At 34.9% G+C, this 5,628-nt stretch overlaps 1 long non-coding RNA gene across 1 annotated transcript; it reads right to left on the bottom strand.

The window, feature by feature from the left end:
- LOC123579682 lies at positions 1-3,866 on the bottom strand. Its single transcript, XR_006702890.1, has 2 exons — positions 3,757-3,866; positions 1-264 (listed from the first exon to the last, which is right to left on the bottom strand). It is a non-coding gene; the product is annotated as an uncharacterized LOC123579682 (long non-coding RNA).
- Between the last annotated feature and the right edge of the window lie 1,762 nt (positions 3,867-5,628).

Genomic DNA, 5,628 nt, shown 5'->3' with positions numbered 1-5,628 from the left:
TGAAACAGCAATCACAGGATGTTTACTTAGGCTCATTTGCATGCATATTTCTCCATTTCCAAGGAAGAAACAAAGTTGTGACATGCAGAAGACAATACCTTATGCTCATCCCTCGCTCTGTGTTGACATCATGGGCAGTGCTGGAGGCTTTGTATACTTCCAGCTTTGCTCAGTGGACTTAATTTTCAAAAATCCATCCTCCATGAAAATAAAACGACAGGAAATTTTAGACACTGGCTATATATTAACCTCTGGAGGCAATACCTGTGGATAAAGCATTAGAATAAAGCATATATTTTATTTTCATACTTCTACAATAATTGTAACATGTTTCTTGGATGATTTTAATGTGTTTTTTTCACACATATTTTCTAAAACATCAAGCTTGGACTGAAATGTCAATAAGCCTTCAAACTCTCAGTGTCAAAATTCAACATCACTGCTACAGTTAATAGTAATGAATTTTATGTGAATGTAAAATGAATGTAAGCCTGAAATAAGTGAATTTAGTGGAATGGCTATTAGTTTTTTTAATTTAGAAATAATGAATTAACATTGTACTTTAAATATAAAGTGTAACATTTTCTTTTTAGTCTTCGAGAAAATTTACCCTGGCATAATGTATAATTTATTATAAGTTTGCTCCTGAGCAGACAGATATGTATAATGGTTCTAAATATATATTTTTGTCTGTCACAATACTATATAAACTATGCTTAAATTAAGTAGATTTTCAGCTATACATGTAAATGTTTTCAATGTAATGATATTGTATTAAATTGTCCTGGTGAGACTCAGGAGATCATTGTCTAGGCTTGGCTTTTTGGGGCCCTCTCTTAAATATAAGTGGTGCTTCCAGGCAACTATGCAATGGAATTGAAATAAACCATCTCATTGCTGGAACCTGTATAAATATGAAATGGAAATATTGCACCTTGTATAAATCTTAGGGCAATATATGAATATCATGTCTCAAAACAATGTGAATTATTTTTCCTGGAAAAGAAGTTCTGCCACCGCACACAGTACTTTCTTTGAATCAAAGAAATCAATAGACAGAATATCTCTTCCACTAATACCAAGAAATCTGCATCTTAAAAATCAAATAGCTGTTTGATAATTATTGACCTGGGGTACACAACCAATCACTAAGAACTGGTTCTCATTATTCTCTATACTTTAATATCTCTCACCTAACTCTATCAAAGTGTCTTTAAACGTGTAACTATATATACCCTCAGAAGAACCTTGGCCCCTTAAGCCTAAATCATAAGCATGTGTGCCTCTGGGTATATAGAGAGAAGAGGTCTAGGATGAGCTTAAGGATGAATGAAGGGAAAGAATAAATAGTTATAGGAGGAAATATACCAATTTGTCTGCTATCATGGACCCACTACTGGAGAGTCTGTGTTTTGCTTTATCACAAATCTATACTACAGAAAATTAGGAGCTAGAAAAGACAATGTATATTGGAGCCTATGTATGCTTTCTTCATTTTACTCCTGTATTAAGAGAGTTTAATTTGATCATGAGCATTCTCTTAAGGCAGATATTCCAAGAGATCCAAAGAGCTATAAAGCTCTTTGTAGGACAAAGATAAGGACAAATTATTACTTCTTCATTTTTTTGTATAGTGACCCAAAGAAGAAGCCCCAAATGGTAAAAATATCCATCTCCTATTACTTAATACTTTGGAAAGTTTATTTATTTATTTTGAGAGACAGTGAGAGACAGAGCATGCAGGGGATGGGCAGAGAGAGGGAGAGAGAGATCCCAAGCAGGCTCTGCACTGAGTGCAGATGTGGGGCTCAAACTCGTGAACCGTGGGATCATGACCTGAGCCGAAACCAAGAGTCAGATGCTTAACCGACTGAGCCACCCAGGCATCCCTCCTATTATTTAAATTCTCTATAATCAAAAAGCATATGGTAAATTTGTTTTTATTTTTGGTTGAAAAGCTATGGTTATATATTTAAAATAAGTACCGCCCTATGTACTTTGAAGCTAAAATGCTGTGTTGGTTTATTAATTTTGAACTAGAAGCAGTTAAAAACATAAACCAGGTAGGACCTAAAGCCTAATAAGAGTAGTGGATACTAATGAGAGGAATAAGTGAAAACCCCCCTGGTGTTGCTACAAAATTCAGCTGGAGTGAGTGAGCCATAGCACTAGAATGGTTCAGACTCCATGGCTTTTGGCCTTATTGTGGCATAACCTGGAAGACAGTAGGTAAGAGTGGAAAGGCAAAGTAAGACACATATAGCTCCCACTAGCTACTTTGCCTTAGACTGAGGATCTCAATGGTATGACCAAGCCACTTAACCTCTGCAGCCTGATTCCCAAATGAAGATTGCATTTATCTGTTATTAAGCTGAAGTTATATGATACCTAAATGGTTAGGTGGTTAGATAGAACACAAACAATGTAAAAATATGGAAATATAAACATAGCACTCCAACTGAGAAAATTGGACAAAACCTATCTAGCTATTTGGGAAATTATTTTGCCTATGAATCTTGTCATATTCAACTAGTTTTAAACCTGGATTCTAAATTAGGGATGAAAAAAGAAGAGTCATGTTTTGAAATATATTGAGCTATAGGTTATATTTGCTTTATGTGGCTTTTCAAGGACCTAATGTAACAGAATTTTAGTGCTGTTCTGCATGCACTTAAATTATGGTCCATGGATGAATACAAAGTTAACAAGGAGTGACTAAATCTATGGGAAGTTTATCTCATTATTCATGTGGGAATTTTCAGGCAATACCACCTACCAAGAGTCCTTTGTGCTCAGAGTAAGGAATGGAAAGTCTATAGGAGGTTTGTAGGCTTGGAAAAGTCAATAAAAAATTTAGTTATTTTGTATATTTCTGATCATTCCATTTAAAAGCATCACATAGCTCAATCACTTTTTAAGATAAGAAAAATGAAAGGAGATTGAAAAAGCAAATTGTGTTTTTTTTAAAAAACTACTCAAAGCTGGCCTTCGAAGCTCATAAATGTTAATCCTTGGGCAGGAATGGAAATACGCTGGTGGATACCAATAGAAATTAACATGAAGTTTAAAAGCATCAGAATCCAGAAAGTATTGCAAACCATATTACTCTATATAGGTTAAAATGTCCCAAGAACAGATGGCCACGGGCATAAAGTGTGAGCTATGACTTAAGTGCAAGGAACAATCTGGGCTGAATCCATGCAAAGCAATTGCAGCCCAGATCACATTTGTCTGTGTTCACAGAGCGTGAATAGATACAATGGATGCCGCATGATTTATTTTCTGTTACTTAAGGTTGAATCAACATTTATCCTTCAGAAAAAATCTAACCCACATTGGCTTCCATTTCATAACAACTTACTTTTCATTTTATTTCAGTTTTTAGAATAAAATTTCTATTAAATAACATTAAGATTAGTATTTCCTACATTTCACTTTTTGGAGAGAACTATAAAGCTCCAGTAAACCACTTGCTACTAGAGATTTTTAAACATAACATAAAATAAACCCATCTATCTGACAATGGCCTTATGAATATTTGATTCAGTCTTCTGTTTTTATATCTATTATTTTCAAAATAATTCTGAGGTCACTGTTTTTAGAAAGATGACTAAAAGGAAAAAGTTAAAATTAATTTGAGTTCACTTTACTTTCTAATTTAAGAAAAACTTTAGAGAATTTTAAACAACATAAGCTAAAGTAAAACAAGTTTTCAACATTCATGTTGATGACCTATTAGAAATTCTACTTTCTTACCTTCATCCCAGATGAACCAAGGAGTTAGGAGATGGTACCCTTCATTCTTGGTTTAATCTTGAATGAGCTAATTGACCCTTCATGGTGCCAAGTAATTTTTTGTAAATGATGATCTTTAGAGTATAACTCTAACTTGGAATTTAACAACTACATGAGTCTACATCTGACACAATTGAATAGAACAATGGGATTCCAAGAGTTCTCTGGATATCTTAGTATTCCTGTGAGCGCCCAAGCTTTCTGTGACTCTAAATACCATGAGAATTATCTCTGAGGCCATTTTTCTAGTTAATTGATAAGACCCAAAGTATAAGAAAACTTCTATATTAAATGACTGTTGCCCACAGTAGGGCTCTGGATTACACCCAGAGATGTTGGGAAGACTGGAGTGTTTTCTTGCTATATATTTACATTTCAGGAGAAACAAATCTCAGATCTTGGAAGAGCTAGATCATAAAAGCCAAATTTTGAGTTTTTCTGAATTTTGGAGATTTTATTTAAATACCAAAAAGTTTGGAATTAGATGCCCATTATCCTTCCAAGGAGACTACAAGGTAAGAGGGACAACTGTGTTCTTCACCTCTCTAAGCAAAGAAAAATCATTTGTTTTCATCTCTCATCTGTAGTGTTCACTGCCCAGGAACACTGTGTGCCATACACCATCGTCATACCTTTCTATGTGTCATGCCCCTTTAACCCAATCTTGTTGCCTATTAAAATAATTATATCTCCTGACTTACTATGATTGAGTACCTCCACTTTGACTCTACTGTTTTGAGGTCCTATCTCCTGTCACCCTAACCCCTATCAATGAGCCCCTGCTACCATTGGCCTTGGCCTACAAAAGAAAACACCACTGAATTTCCATCACTACTGTGTATTCCACTCCAGTAAAGCACACTTCCCAGAATGTTTTAATCCCTTCCTCTACTATCTAATATGGTAATTCTGGTATTTCAACTTCACTGAGCTAGGCCAAAACATTTTTATGTTTCTGGGAACCATGCCAGGAGTAAGTTTATACTATCTCCAGTGGTCCTTGCCAGGATGTTAAATCCCGTACCTCAGGCAAGTGTTCCCATCAAAAAATTTCTCATCTGGAAGAAGCACCAATGATTTAGCATACAAGACACCACCAGCCCTTGTCACTGAACACTCAAGTGCTGACAAGATGACCACATGAGTGAAGTGGCCATGGTGGCAGGGATAGAAGTTATAGATGGTACTGGCAACACAGGCTCCTTTTTACCAAGTTGATCTAGATACTGCTACCCCAAGTGTCTAGTCTACAGAGACCAACACTGAGTCCTCATATGGCATCATTTTTTAGCAAAACCAATGGGCCATGTGGTGGTAAGTTGATTTTACTGGGTTTCTTCTGCTCTGGAAGAGTAAGCAGTTAATTCTGAAAAGGATAGAATATATATATATATATATATATATATATATATACACACACACATATATATACATACATATATACATACATATATACATATATATGTATATGTATGTGTGTATATGTATATATGTATAATATATGTATACATATATATGTATGTATATATATATATACATATGTATATATGTGTATATATATATATATATATATATATATATATACAGTTTTTTTTTCTGGATATTGGCTGACTTTCTTGACAGTGCTCCCATCTAAGAGTTTATAGAGTATCACTTCTCCAATACTGGATTCCTCATAACTTCACATCAAACCAAGGGACCTACGTATAGCAAAGGAGGTGTGCAAAGTAAGCCTATATCCATGGGATTCTTTAGTCATATTTTGCAACATATTACCCCGAAGTTGCCTGCCTATCAGAGTGTAACAACCTGGTGAAGGTACAGGTGAAACAC

This window comes from Leopardus geoffroyi, chromosome A3, assembly GCF_018350155.1.
Source record: "Leopardus geoffroyi isolate Oge1 chromosome A3, O.geoffroyi_Oge1_pat1.0, whole genome shotgun sequence".
Taxonomy (NCBI): Eukaryota; Metazoa; Chordata; class Mammalia; order Carnivora; family Felidae; genus Leopardus; species Leopardus geoffroyi.
This window is presented reverse-complemented; position numbering and strand designations above follow the sequence as displayed.